The sequence below is a fragment of the Lates calcarifer genome, linkage group LG11 (assembly GCF_001640805.2).
Source record: "Lates calcarifer isolate ASB-BC8 linkage group LG11, TLL_Latcal_v3, whole genome shotgun sequence".
Classification (NCBI taxonomy): domain Eukaryota; kingdom Metazoa; phylum Chordata; class Actinopteri; family Centropomidae; genus Lates; species Lates calcarifer.
Genome location: NC_066843.1, coordinates 20,389,832 through 20,405,993, shown reverse-complemented (window position 1 = coordinate 20,405,993; position 16,162 = coordinate 20,389,832). Strand labels below are relative to the sequence as shown.

Sequence of the window (16,162 nt, the reverse complement as noted above, 5' to 3'; positions counted from 1 at the left end):
GCAAAAGGAGGAGGAGGGGGAGGAGGAGGAGGAGGAGGAGGCGCTACTGTGAATGAAAGCAACATTCCCCAAAATGTTTTCAGCACTCTCCTCTCTTTCCTCTCTCACAGAGTCCTTTCTTTTTCCTTTGTTTGTATCATTGTTTCCCCTGTTCCTTCATTTTTGTTCTTATTCTTTATTTGCCAAAAGTATACGGACACCCCTTTTTCACATACTCATGACTGGCCAGATGTGTGGAGATATAACAGATGCATATAAATATAGGCATCATCTATCTCTCTGGTTTTACTCCCTACTTTGCAGTGTAGCTTGTAGTGGTCAGACAACACAATATATGTACCTGTTAGTTTCAAGCCTAATGAGGACAATGAGGAAACACCGTGGTATATGCAAATTCTGAGAAAATGTTCTGAGATAATAAGTCATGTCTTGTTTATTTCTATTTTTATTTTACTGATAACAGTTGATGTTACCAACTTCCACCATAAGAGGAAGTCCACCACTGGATGAGTGCTTCTGTCATGGGTCTACACATCACACATTCACTGTAGCACAGTACTGAGACAGAAGGCTGGATGTGTTAATGATAATGTGCTGTTATATCTGTTTATTTTTATAGATAAGCAGGTGTTCACAGGTAGAGTGGGTTGTTGTTATTGAGTTGCTGTCGCTATGGACGGACATATTTAACTATGTACACCAGCACCTGCAAAACTATCTGTACATCACCATTTTTCAAGCGAGCAGCTGCCAGAGCCTCATTCCTCTTTACACTATGCCCATATTTGCTTATTCAAGGTGTCTTGTGTTTATGCTAACTGGAGGCCTGGCTGTATTCACTGTGCTTTTTGAGCTCTCTGAAGAAATCAAGGGGGACATTCACATCTGACATCAGAGACCATCTTTGAACAGAAGACAGTGTTTACTCTTTCCCCTTAACCGTACAACCATAGACTTTATCCCTGGCTGCGTGGGTTGTGCAATACGTCACCATTGTTATGAGGTGTGTATGTGTATATGGATACAGGAAACCATATATATGTTTCTTTTTAATTGGGTTTATTTACCTACAGAGACATTAAAGTATATCTTTTTTATCTATCTAGTGGTTGATGAAGACTGTGGTTAAGAGCTTTAAAAAAACCAAACAAATTAGAGAAAGGACTGTAAACGAGATTATTTTACCTCACAAAACGGTACAGATTTATTTTGATAATATGCAAGATTTCACATTAAAACAAACAAATAAATTCTGTTTTTCTGATGTACCGAATAACACACAATGAGAGAAGAAATATCTGCTGCAAAAACACCCTGCTGGTCCATGGCCTCCACTGTAAAACTAAACTATCTCTCCAGGAAAGAGAGAAAGCAATGAGAGACACAAGCACACACACACACACACACACACACACACACACACACACATATACACAGGGAGAGACAGTGTATCATCTACAGATCAGTAGTTTGCTAACCGGTCATGGCCTTCTAACTGTTTGATTGCCCCAGCACACAGAGAGACAGGGAGTGTGTGAGGAGAGGCTGGATGAAGGGACGTAAAAAGGGCGAGTTCCGGCCAGATGTGGTGTGTGTGTGTGTGTATGTGTGTGTGTCCTGGTCATGTAGTTGACAGATGGTTTGGGGCGATGTGAGGCAGGGTGTGACCGAAGCAACACCACTGAAGCAGGATGAACACACACACACACACACACACACACTGAGAGAAAAGACACACAGATGCAGTACTGCTGGGCTGGCTGGCAGGCCTACTCAGTCAGGACCTGAGGCCAGACATTCATTCGGTTGTTTGTTCATTCATTCATTGAGACAGAACTTCATCTCAGACATGAGTCAGCCAAGCACCCACTATCAGTCATGACATGTATCTTTTCCTGATTATCACTGGTTAGTGTATTATGAACTAGAGTCTATCTTTGGTGTAAGGAAACCACAGTGAAAACTATTTATCCACAGTGGTAATGCTGCAGATATTTGCATTTCAAGTCCCATGATACATTCTTGGTTGGCATTTATGCAGAGAGCAGGCAGTGCTGCAGGAGTCAAGTGATCACTCAAAGCCAGGGATACATTGTCTTTAGAGAAAATCTGAAGCTTGGCTACAAACCATAAGGAGTTCTCTGGACAGCCAACAATGTCTCTCAGATTTAGGATTTAGATTCCAAAGGCTTTGAGAATTGCTTTTATGGTGCAGTCAGACTGAAACCTGCCAGACAGATTTTACTTGTGTGGTGGTGTGGTGTGGCCAAAAGCAGGAGGAGACAGGAAATATTGTGGGTTGGATTGTAAACATAACCTGCAGGAACTAGCAGAGCTAGTGAGCTAACAGCTGCAGTCCACAAAGTTGTGAATTATACAGGATTTTTATCAAACATTTTACTCTAATTAACCTCTGTCACTGTCCTTACACCCACTGCAGCTAAACAGCATCCTCTCTTCTCAGCTGCTTGTATTATTTCCCCCTGCAGTTATAAAACAAGAATCCAAACAAACAGTATTTCCTGAACGAGAGGTCAGTCCCATCCCCTCTCTGACCTGATGTTGGACTGCTTCATGATTTCACCTGTTCTCACTCACCCCCTATCACATAGACATGAATCAGCAGCAAACCTGGGTTTTAACATCAGCTCTGTGTGGAGTGATGAGGAGACATGTTTTCCATGTCATTTTCAATTTGGTTTTCATCTCATTGCACCCTCTTCTCTCACAGTTCTTTAACTTAAGAACTCAAGCAATGAGTCCAAAAAAAAAAAAAAAAAAACTAGGAGTTTTAAAGCCAGTGTTTCTCCTAACTCCTCCACTTTTAGGACATTTTGTGAATACGGCCCCAGAATAGCAGCAAAAAGAACAGCGGGCAGAGGGACTGTAGCACTCTGAACAAACATGTAGAGGGATAAAAAGAATCAGCAGAAACTGACAGAGTAACTTTTTGTTTAGTTAGTTGCATCGATTTGATTTGCATTGTCTGTGAAAATCTTTGATTAACTGTAATTTAATTCAGCACTTAATACACTGAAGACTACACAATCAAATAATGCATTGGAATCAAAGACTTACTCATCTTAAATTTTCTCATTAACATTCGAGAAGGTGACTAAACTCTGTGTTGACACATCAGTGCACCCACTGCATTGCCTTATATCCAAGAGCATGCACAGACATATGATTACTGAGGTTTACTAACGAACAAATAACAGAAAATATCTATTTAATAATGACAATTCTGACACATTTAAATATGGTAAAATGATGTAATTTTACAGTTAAACATTTTGTTTAAAAGATCACGTTTGTAAAAATAGATATTTTGCTATGGATATCATATACAGTTTTGCTGTTTTGTCCTTGTTTTGTTTCTTCATGTGATTTAACCAAAAATGATTTGACAAAACAGAAAAAAAGTAAAACAATATTTATATTTTTTTAGTAGAGTTGCATTTTAAAATGTTTAAAAACATATTTTTCACAGAATGTATTGACAGATAAAAGAGACCTTTGCTGTATATTAGTTTTGCTCTCTATGATGTGAAAACCTTAATATCTCAAAACCACTCAGACTGCAAATAGAAACAAGGTCAAGCTGAAATGACTGCCAGACAGTTTCCTTTCACATACCTTTGGCTGCCTGCAACAAAAAAACTGTAAGGCAAATTTTTCATTAAGTTAAGGAGTTGGGTGTCAGTATGACTAAGTGCTATTTTACCCATCGGTTTTATGTGAATTTTTGAACCACAAAACTGAGTGGAAATGCCAGAAAGTTTTAAAAAAGGGGGGGTGAAAAAAGATGATATACCAAATAAAAACTATTCAACAATGTACAATGGAAACAGACTTGGTGAATAAAAAATAACATGAAGCATGTGACTTAAAGTCCACAGAAGCTTCTGCTTCACTGGATAAATGAAAAACAGCTCTGTGTGGAGTGATGAGGAGACTAAAACCTTTAAAAGAAAAGTTATATTTCCATCATGTTTTCCACATCATTTCAGTTCTGTTATCATCTCGTTGCACCCTCGTCTCCTGGTGCTGAACTGGAGAATTAGCGCCATCAGCTGTTTATCTAATGCCACCAACACTCAGTAGCGAATGGAAACATGCATCTTGAAATTTACTTACAGTTTAGACTAAAGGAGGATGGAGACTTGATAACTGACAGTAAGACCACAACAATGTTAATATATTTATGAAAACAAAATTTGCATGTGCTGGTGTGTCACTGACTATGTGCAATGATGGATATTCTAAAAACTCAGTAATGCAGTTTTTTCCCCTAAATACAATCTGCATTTCTCATAACTAATCACCTTTAAGGTTGTAATCCTTAGGATTTCAGTCCTGGTTGATTTAGTAACACACTGTGGTAACGACAACAGAGTGCTGACTGAAGCAAATAATTGTATATACTTACAAAACAACAGGAATTGAAATAAAAATAATAATAATAGCCAGCCTTAAAGAAGGGATGATCTGGCCTCATAATGTGCTGTATATGTATTCTGTAGAAGCCCCATTCAGCTTTGTTTGTTTGTCCATAACATTTACTGACCAGTGTTCAGCTAGTTGGTCACAGCAACATAATGTGCTACACACTCTTACCTTGGTTGAGATTATAAATGAAATGACATTTGATGAAGTTCCCCATTGATTAGAAACATGCTTGAAATGTCAGCAGTGTCACTCTTTATTAATCCACTCAAGTCTTCTACATGTACTGCTAATTCATGCTAATGACAGTGTTTATGTGAAGTGTTTCAGACGATGAAGGTGTGTATTTCTGAACTTGTACATATATTATTTTGTACATAAGTGTGTGTGTGTGTGTGTGTGTGTGTGTGAGTGTGTGTAGTTTGCTAAGTTTGGAGGACCGGTGTCTGTCACTGTTACTGCAGCATCTCTTTTCTGATGTTGAACACTTGTTCAATTGCCTAACAAGCCCACAGATGTTGTTCTGTCGTCAGGATCAATGTTTGTACTTTGTAGTAACTGAAAGCCATTACACTGGTAGCTGAGAGAGAGCGAGTGGTTGTGAAAACACAGATGATGGCTCGGTAATATAGACCCATCTGCTGGCTGTTGTCATTGGGAGAGAGGTGTTTGTATCACACACACACAGAACTGTGTACAATCCTACTAAATCAGTTCATGTAATAACAATGTTTTTTTCACATTGTGTGTCAGGGGAATGTTTATGGAACATATTGTTACAATTTTTTGTGTACTACAGGAAATAATGTACTGTACCCTGCAAACTAGACATGCTTATAGTAACACTACATCATTCAGTGTATTTTACACAAGCCCTCAAATGACAACCCTTGCTGTTAATTCAACAGAAAAGCCCCAGTGGATCCTGACTGAATGAAGTGACAACACAAGACAAGCTGCAGACCAGCCTCCACATTGTTGACCAACTCCCCAGACCCAGCTGCATCCCTCAGGACAGGTCACTGCCCTTAAGGGCGCACTGGCAGCTGCCAGTCCTGCTCTCTCTGCTCTGTGCTGTCAAACCAGCCCAATGTTCAATTCTGTCCTGAATCAGCAGACGGAAAGAATGTGGTAGAGAACCAACTGCCAGATAATGTGAATCACTCTGAGCCTTTTTTTTCCCCCTAATCCAAGTAAATAAATGGATGTGTGCTTGTGCTGCCTCATTATCTCCTTATTATCAAAAATATATAATTTAGAAAATACCAGTGCCACTCAGATGTTAATGGGAAATCTAATTAAACTGACAAATGCAGACCAAGACAACGAAACTCATGACAGAAATTCTCAATCAGAATATCACCTGTATATTAAAGTAGCAGTTCTTAGCTAAACACATCCTACATGTGACCACTAGGGGTATAACCATTTTGCTTATTAACAGTGAAAACAGTGGATTTGGAGAATCGTTACACCCCTAATGACCACAATTGTTCCCTAACCATAACCAGAGTTTAGTGCCCAACCCTACACAAACAGTAACCATAGTGGTAGCAGATCAGAAAACATTCAAATAAATCACATTTTAATGGTCTCCCTTGTCTCCCCATGTGATGTTTTAGTATGTGATGTAAACCTGTGTGGACTGTCTCACATTTGATCTCTACTCTTTAATACTGCGTGGGCATAGTTCTATGAAGCACCTTTGTAACCTTGCTCTGCGCAGAATAAACTTTTGCAGTGACTCACTTATAGATATGTATGCACAGTCATTCCCACAGTACAGAATTAGTAATTGGCCCATACAGAAAAAGTTGGCCAGTCTTGCCCACTAAATGTTAGACGTGTTCTTTGCTGATACCTCAGGACATGGCTGAAGTTCCTCTCAGTCTGCTCAGAATGTGTGGGCATGTTTTCAAGGTTCATTTCACCCGTTTAAAATTTGATTTCTGACAGAGAGCCCTGCCATAAAGTGTGACGTGACCTTGGCTGACTGCAACAACTGCCATGCAGATGAGCCCAAACACTCCCACACACACCCACACACACACACACACACACACACAAATGCTGGGGTTATCTGAGGGTTTTCATCAGCCGAATACTTCATCTGTTCTCTAATTCATTGTCCAGTCACACAGACCCTACTGGGGACATCACACTGTCACTCTGTATGAGACTGACCAAGTGTGTATGGTATGTCATTAAGATCCAACTGAAATCACAGTTTGTCATTCTTCATTGCAGTCAAACTGGTGTCAACAAGTTTTAATTTGTTGTTATTGTCTTAATTATTGAAGAGCTCCTCAGACATTAATCAGAAATGTTCCTTTAATTTCCAAACCTCTGTGTGGGTGTTTCCTGTGAGTGTTTGATTGACAACATAGCCAAAGGGGGCATGTAAACAAACTTGCACTGCTAACTGCAACTTACAAGCCATGGCCAAATAGTGTCATATTAGCAGTGGTGTTTAGACGCCACTGAAAAATATGAGAGGCCATAAAGGACATAATATATTATGGAACCTCAGATTTTTTCTTTCACAATTAGACAGTTTCCCTTCACATCATGCATGTTTTCTCATTCCTATATACATACACACATTTTTCTTTAACATAACAGAGTCTGTAAACTTTACACTCACATACAATAAAAGCACAGAGAATGCAACAGGGTGTCCAATACTTGATCCTACACAAAGTCTGGTGCTGTCATTTTCTTCAAAAAGAAATTGCCAAGTGCTAAATACTGTTGTTAACTGGAATAGGGTTTTTGTTTGTTTGTTTGTTTTTTTCAGTCACACGCGGCTAATGTAGAAATCCATGTGGAATTGCTCTTGTAAATATGCTATTTTATGACCAACAAAATGAGACCAAACAAGGCATGTGTTCACAATCCTTGACAATTCAATTAAGTCAAAACACTGTGTTCACAAATTTGAATAAACAAATTCAAACTTATTATTAGTATTAGTATTATTGTTATACATTGATAAAACTAAATAGTAAATTGACAGTTTTCTCTGAAAAATTAGGGTGTTGAAATTATTGATGTGTTTATTTAGAGGAAATCCTCTGATTTATGTTACTGATTTGTTTCTTTAAATAAAGTTTTTTTAAAAAAAGACTGGAAGCCTTTTAAGCTTAAAGGAAGAACAATTCACAAAAATATCAGATTTATTATGGATATTATAGAGAACATAGAGATCTTATTGAGCATATTTCCTTCTTGGACTTTTACAAAGTGTTTGTTTCAGTGGAACACCCAAGGAATAAACTGGGTTTGGACTTACGTTTAATAAATTTAATTTAGTGGCTCATCAAGACATTAGTGATTGCATTTTATGACCTTCTGACACAACATTTTACTGTTCAAATTATTGTTTTTCAGGGTTGTCCAATTTTGCCCGTTTTAATTATCTGAGCTGCTGAAATGTTGGCAATTTACTTGAGGAATTGTAAAGACAAAAAATGAGAAAACAATTTTTTTAGGAGCCTCCTTTCTCAATAGAATCATACCACAGAGTACAGGTAATGTTAATGATGCAGAATTCCACAGCTCTTCTAACAATAGTTACTGCATTAACAAATTTTGTGGAACTTTTACTGTGTACTTGCAGAAATACTTAGCAATAATAGCTTATCGTGAATGAGACTAAGGTGCTATCAGTTATTGTATGTTATGAAGGAATTTCTATTAGTGTGCTTGAGATAGTTTAATAAAATTATTTTCCATTTTATTACTTCTCTTCACTTGGAATCTTGGCTTTGAAAACACCTGCTATAACTCTAATGAAGAGAGTACCAGTCCTGGTTACAGACCGTGAATAATGTAAAGATTAAAAAGTCAGATTTAATACATGATTAACATGTTCAGGAGATGTTACTTACAGCATGAGTGTATTTTAACATGCTGTTAAAATATAAGGTTTAGTTTTTAATTAGTTGCAATGAACAGTGAATAATTGATGCTGTTAGGTTTTATTTTGTCATTTTCATTAACCTCTGGACTCACTAGTGAAACATGATGTATTCCACATTCACAGTGGAGCTGAGAGAGTTGGTGACAGCTACATCCAGCTTTAGGTTGCAGCGGAGACCATGTAGACCAATCTCAGCATCCATAACTCAGCTGAGTGGTAACTATTGCAAAGTTCAATTAGTGAATAAAGTGACAAATGTTCTAAATAGATATATGGTTCCTTGTGGTTTGGTTTACTTTCAAATTCAGTCAAGTAAGAGTTTCAATTGTGTTAATTTCAACATTTCAGGATCCGTAATACTTTCCAAAAGCAGTTAGGTATCTCTAAGAGGCTTTTTAGGTTACATCAGCAGACTATTGTAATTATGAATCAATTATGAGTTTCATATATATTTGTTTAATAATCTATGTGGTGAAAAATCAATATCCGGATTATCAAGATGCATTCTAAAAGTAATGAAGAAATTATTCATGTAAATATCATATCTGGGGCTATGAAGTTGTTACACAACAGACAAAAGGATAACACTGATCAATGTGATCTATTCAGCTCTGGCACACTGGGCTTTCTGCCAAAAACATTATCTTTCATATTATGGGATTGTAGATACCCTAATGTAATAACACGTTTATTACGTTAGGGTAACTACAATCCCATAATCCTAGTGTTTGGACAACACTGTTGTCCAAACATTTAAGAAGCTTAGAATGTGGTGATCTCAAGCTCAGTGAATTTGAATCATGTATGAAATGTATCCAGGCATCACAGCTTTAGTGGAGTTATGCCTGATATAAGTTACTCCTCACATCAGAGGGAAGAAAGATGGTGGTTATGATGGTTTTTTTTTTTTTGTGGTAGGAGTCCTGCAGCAGAAACCAGTATCCAACTGCCCCATATTATGTTTAACAACACTGCCTCAACCTGTGTCCATCATCATGAAACAGAAAAATGTACCATTAAATAGTTTATAGGCAGGTTTACACAACTTTATTAGGAACACCTTGCTAAAACTAATACAGTGTAATCCAAGAGCAATGCAATAAATCCACCTTCATGTAGGTTATAAAGTTTTTGCTGAAACCATTGTAGAAAGATGTTGATTCACCTGATCATACAGGTGAATCAACATCTTTCTACATCCTTTGGAGGATGCAGTTGATTGTGGTATTGTCCTTCTCTCTGGTCTGTATGTACGGTAGATTTATACAGTTATAGCAGCTGTGCAGTTACAGTATCTCACCATGTAGCATAACAACTGTGTGAGAGGGGTAATAATGAAAACAATAGGTTACTGATATTTTTTGCCTGGGCCTTATTTTGCAATGTTTTTGGGGTTTGAACAAACTAACCAATAGAGGTAGTAGTAGAGTAGCGACTCCCATGTTCTGTGAGGTAAAGCTGGTTAAATAAAAAGATCTTACTCCTTAAAAAAGTCTCTGTAGGAATCACATCCATAATGTTGTCAGACACTTATTATAACAATCTAAGCCTGTCAGTGGCAAAACCTTCGGCACTTCAGTAAACTTACTTTGATGTAGCAGCTGTTTGCCACTGGGTACGCCATTCTTGTACAGTGCTGCACTGAATCCAAAGATTTTTGTTCCTGTAACATGTTTACACCCATGAGAAAATAAGGCTGAGGTTCAAAAATACCAGAGTTATCCATTAAATACGCCTTACACTACAAGACAGAATAAAGCAAAATGCTCATGAATCAACACTTCTCACACACAGCCACAGCAAAAACTGAACCAGACAGCCAAAAGACTTTTTCTTTCATTTACTTTTCATTTATCTAAATGTGAGGAAATTAATTTGTGCCTGATAACAGTAATATCACAAACAAATGTACTGTATATACAGACCTAAAGCCACACTTGCTAAAATACATTGTGTAACAGTGTCCTTTGAGTATCTTATTAGTTTACCTCTATGGTTTGACTCCTGAACCACAAACATAACACAACAGTCTGTGTGGAGAAACGTAGCTGACTGTGAACAAAAGCTGAGGGTCTGACTCAGTGCCGTGCATGAGCTGCGGAGAGCTGCAGGTGAACAAACTGTCACTCACAGATGTCAATCAATGTCCCCACAGCAACAATTATGGAGTGATAATTTCTAAAATGACTCTTAGTACACTTTTAGAGAGCCTGAATTAAGCAACTGAGACCATAATGACTTATGGGGAAAAAAAACCCAATATATATACGTAGATATTTCTAAGACTCGCTTTGTGAATGGAATTCAACCAGAGGTAAGTCTATGAAGCCAGCAGTGAGTTTCTCAGAGAATCTAAGCATAACTGAGCTGCCTTCCATTTCCACTATACTCTCACACATGCATACATTCTTCTCTTACATACATGTATTTTCCTCAGATATTAATGCAATTTCTTACATACATTTATGATTTATCATATTAAATGTGTATATTGAATGCATGTATATGAGAGTGAAACGTATGAATGTGTTGTAAAAATGTACCTCAGGCACTTATGTTATGTAATGTTATGTAAAAACTATGACAGCACTTTGTAAACTAAATAAAAATATATGTGAAATAAAAAGGTCACACATAAAGTGAAATGTTTACTGTGCCTATTACATTGTGTCTAATTAACAGAATTTTAACATTACTGTTAGCATGAAACTCACATAACACATAATTTGCTTCTGTAACAAACTAACTGTTTGTGTCTAAGTGTTAAACTAACAGAACTCAGGGCATCAACACAAGAAGTCAGTGGAGTGGATGACACTGCAGCAAGTGCAGCAACATCTGAACTCACATGCATTTCAGGTTTAGTAATCACGGTATTTTACATGTATATAGCCTGTTAGTAGCTGGTACAGCCATAAGCCTTAGGGGTAATTTAATCATCTCAACCTTAGATAAATCGTTTTACTAGTACTGCCTGTGCTGTGACACAAGGCATGTGTTTATTTGTCGATCAGAAAGAGACATGAGCTAGAAAACTGATGTGGGTTGTTATCCAAACACTATGCCAGAATGGCAGAGTGGGGAACAGTGATGTTACTGCTTAATACAAATACAGTTAAAATGAAATACTTTAATTTGCTAGATGTTAAGAATTTCTCCATCTACACAGACAGGAAATCAATTTAATTAATGCACAGCTTGAGGGCACCATCATAAAGCCAAAAAAATAAGTGTACATTTCTCCCTTCAGGACATGTAATTAAAGAGCAGATCGGTATGCTGCAGCAAAAGACAAACATGCTATTTAATTAGCTCTTCTTCTATCAACTTCAAGATTTAAATGTTTTCCTAAAATAGAATGATTGAGGAAAATGTAGCATGTAGACAGTTCATGATTATGTTTGGGGTCAAAGGTCAGAGCTGGCCTTCACTGAGTTTAGTCTGTGTTTATCACAGACTGATACAAAGTGTATTCTGTTATCATTTAATACCCTTTCACAGGATGAGCATAAATATGTAACCAAGCAAATCTACTGTACAGAACTCTCCCTCTCTCTCACACACGCACACGCACGCATTACAGGTCCTCCAAGGACATATCAAACATTTTCCTCCTACGTTTCCAAGGCAACATGAAGATGAGCTTCCTCCCGCTTTACCCAAAAGCATCGTGGCTAACGCTTTAAACTGATCCAAAACACAATTCTTGTTTGTGTGTGTGTGTGTGCACGAGTGGGTGAGAGAGAGCAGGGGAATAAAAATAGACAGAGAAGGAGTTGAGCTGAAGAAATTGCTGCTGATACTTTAACATGAATTCCTGGAAGATGGTGGAATCTAATAAACATTATGGGGAAGTCAAGGAATTTTCCAGAATTCTATCAGCTCTTTTAAACAAACACAGCTGAGTGTATTTATGTTTGTGTTTTACATATGGTTTTTCAGATTATGGAAAATATAAAACATACAGTACCACACTAAAGTGTTTTTATATTCATCTTACATAACTGATCACTCAAAAAAACAATGAAAACATGCTGTTGCTATTTTATATTCCAGCACATTCTACATCAGACTGAAAACATTGAGGTCTTAAATTATATTGACTATTACATGATCAGACCTAAATTTTTAATCATTTTGCCTTAGTTAAAAATCACTCATTACTAATACAATGCTAACACTTGATGGGAGGTGTTCAGAGCAGTTATTAGTGGGCAGATGATGCGCTACATTAGTATAAAGTCTAAAAAGAAAGACAGTGAGATGACAGCCTAAAGCTGAAACTAAATCAAAAGTTAGAAATCAACACAGAGATAGAGAGAAATTACTTAGCATAATGAGTAAATACAGCTGAATCCAATTTGTTAAAGCTGCTACTAAACACTGAATTGCAGTACTGTTTTTGCTCTCTAACAAACATTTCCTTACAGAAAACAGGTGGAAAACAGGTTTGCTTTTTGTATTTGCTTTTGATATTTCAATCTGGAGCAAAGTAGTGAACCAACCTACCAACACTGCCATCCCCCCAAAACAACATCCTGAATCTCTAAGCTCTCCAGACTAATTAAAAGAGTATTTTACCACGACCACCTCTGGGTCCTTATTGGTCAGAGGGTGTGGATTAACTTTTAATAACCAGATGGTTTAACTGGACACTTCTGATGCAGGTGTTCATGATGGCTGTTCTTAATTAATGTGCCAATATAAATCTGCAGGTAATGACAGACTGGAGTTAAGCTTATTTATGTCACCACTAACAGCAAATAGAAACATTACACAATTTTTTTAATGGTGTATCATCATTATGTGAATCTGGAAGTCCAAATCAACTATAGGCAGGAAGAGGAAAGAAAGGACTTAACAGAGGAGCTAAGTAACATTAGTCAAAGAGAAACTGGTAGCCTGAGTCCACGGGTCAGCCGCAGGAGAAAGACTAGAGAGCAAATGTGGCCAAAGCCACAAAGAAAATGAAGAGCTGTGGAGAAGTCACAGATAAATGTGAGGAAGAGAGAGAGAGAGAGAGAGACTGCAAGTCTGTGACAGAGGGGGAGAGAGGCAGCCTGTGTATGTAGGTACATTATCATTATCTGTATAACTGGAGTTACAAAACTATATTATATATAACATTATAATACATTAAAACTCTGTTGTCCTCCTGTGTCAAAAAACATTTCCAATACATAAGCCCAATAAATGATAGTCCAGATATAAGAAAAATAACAATCCTGTTACAGTTTTTCAACAGTTGTATATCTGTGGTCTATCTGTGCTCAATCACTTTAAATACATTGATACAGCTGATCTCACAGACATTGTCATTAACCTTAAAGCCTGCAGATTTTGTCCAACAACATCTGACAAAAAATAGAATCAGGCTGTATTAACTGTGGAAGTGTGTTTAGATATCTGATAAATTCTGTCTAGGTGGAAATTCATTTTTATGGATTTTTAAAAATCTTTTTCTTTTAATTTAACCTCTTGTGTGGTCGTGTATCAAAGTGAGTTGAAATGTTTCATACAGTATTGGATAAGTTTGTCATAAATACTGAAAGGAATTCCCTGAACAAGTAAGAAATCAGATTGCGCAACGAAGGCCTCTGAACAGAAGGTGAAACAATTGCAGTGGTGGTTGGAAGGTATGGGAGAAGCCAAATGACCAATAACAGAAGACACAGTGGCCATTCTCCAAAAATTATGCCCATACAGTTCACTACATAGGCAGCCTTGCAGTGGAAAAACAGAAATTGAGGTTTGTGCCTCTGACTTGGCACAAAATTGTTTAATTTGGTCCCCGGGGTTGGTATGACAATTTTCTGTTGGTAGTCATGATGAACCCTTTTCATTGCACATGTTTATTCCCCTGCAGCCTGGTTCAGTCACACTTCAGTACTGTGTGGTGTCAGGAGCAGTGTGGTCTTAGCGGGCTGCTGACAGGACTCCACCATAAAACATAGAGAGAATTTAACTTAATTCACAGACAGTAGTTGTTAGTTGTTGCTACTTCCTGTGATTTATACACACACACACACACACACACATACACACACACAAAACAAAGGCAAATGACTATAAAATGTGATGAAGGTGATAAAGGGACAATTTTTTTTTGTGTGTGTGTGTGTGTGTGTGTGTGTGTGTGTGTGATGGGGGTTGTCCTACAGTACAGTATGCTAATTCCACATCAGAAATTTACTTCATTTCCATCACATCTGCTGCAGGCATTAATTCTAATACTTGGCTTTGGGGCTTGTAATTGCATGATTTGCATTTTTCTCCATTATACGTAATCCATGCTGCACACACACACACACACACACACACACACACAGCAGCAGCTTCTGTTACTTTATCTTGACATTCTACCTTGCCTTGATCTGCTGTTTATGTTGTTTAATGCTAAAGCCACACGCAAACATAACGAACACTTTCACACACACAGAAGACGCATGAGGAAAATACATATATATCTGCACACACACAGACACACTCAGGGTTTTTTGTGTTAAAATAAACACACACATGCACAAAGCTGACATTCTGGAACACAGTCAACTAGCCACTGTGTAACCAGGGACTTGGTTCATTGGGAACTGCTTTGTCAACACACCACAGCTTGTCTGCCGCAGCGCACACACACACACACACACACACACACACACAGACACGCATACACATATAAATACAGAGACTTCATCTCCATACAGTAATTTCCATAATCTACTAAAACAGGCTTTTCTCTCTACCACAGCAGCTCTCGCATGCAAACAAGGGATATTCCTTCACTGGAGCACAGAGTGTGTATGTCAGCCTGAGTGTGTGTGTGTGTGTGTGTGTGGTTGTTGGATGCTTTGCCCTTGTACTGCATACTCTTTATTTTTTGTCTACAGCTTGTGTTGTGTGTGTGTGTGTGTGTGTGTGTGTGTGTGTGTTTGCATATGTTCATCAGGTATTCTCTCCCTGAACAGACCTCCTAACCACCAGTCCTATGTATGACAATTAAATACTACTAATTTTGTTGTGCGAATACATTTTGTAGTAAACACAATTTAAGAATTTAAAAACACATTTTAGTGGAGTCAAGTAGTCAAGACAAGTTACGATGAGTCCAAGTCCAAACTGGTTCCAGATCCAGTCGAGAGTGAGTCTAAATGTGTTCAAGACCACATGAGACAGAGAGCAAAAACACAAAACAGTGGCCATTCAGTATTCTTCACTGTTTCTTACTGTGGTTCACAGTGAGGATTAACTGTAATACAGCTTTGATCACTCAGGACAGTCTTTCGAATTTAGAAATGGTTGAAGAAGAAACACTAAATTTGCCGTCACATTGCATTACTGCATTATTTACTAAGAAGCCACTGATGTTTCATGTCTGGTTTGAATTCAGTTTCAAACTCTGCTTTTAACAAAACGAGTATATTTCAGTGATCTTTCTTCCTATTTTTTTCTTCAGCCTGATTCATTATGGACTTAACTAATGTTTAAAAATGAATATAACAAAATGGGACTTGTTCCTCTAAATAGAAACTGGTACTGCTGAAAGGATCACACATGAGATGTGTGTAATCTTAAATACCTCCAAAGCACAGCACAAGCTATGTGTCCAACTTACATTTTAGCAACATATCAAGGCTGAACCTAAATGTAATTTGTTGAAGGAAAGATACAGACTAGATGCTTTGTAGGTTGGAAATATCCCTTGCAGCCCTTTTGGCAAGAAATGATTGCTCAAACTAAAATTTGAGCATAAGCTAAAATAAAATGCATAAGCTAAAATATTAGCATAGCATGCAT

The 16,162-nt window shown here is 37.6% G+C and overlaps 1 protein-coding gene across 20 annotated transcripts in view; it reads right to left on the bottom strand.

The window, feature by feature from the left end:
* Nucleotides 1–16,162, bottom strand: part of rbfox1 (RNA binding fox-1 homolog 1) — a 335,308-nt gene that overhangs the window by 99,999 nt on the left and 219,147 nt on the right. The window lies entirely within an intron of this gene.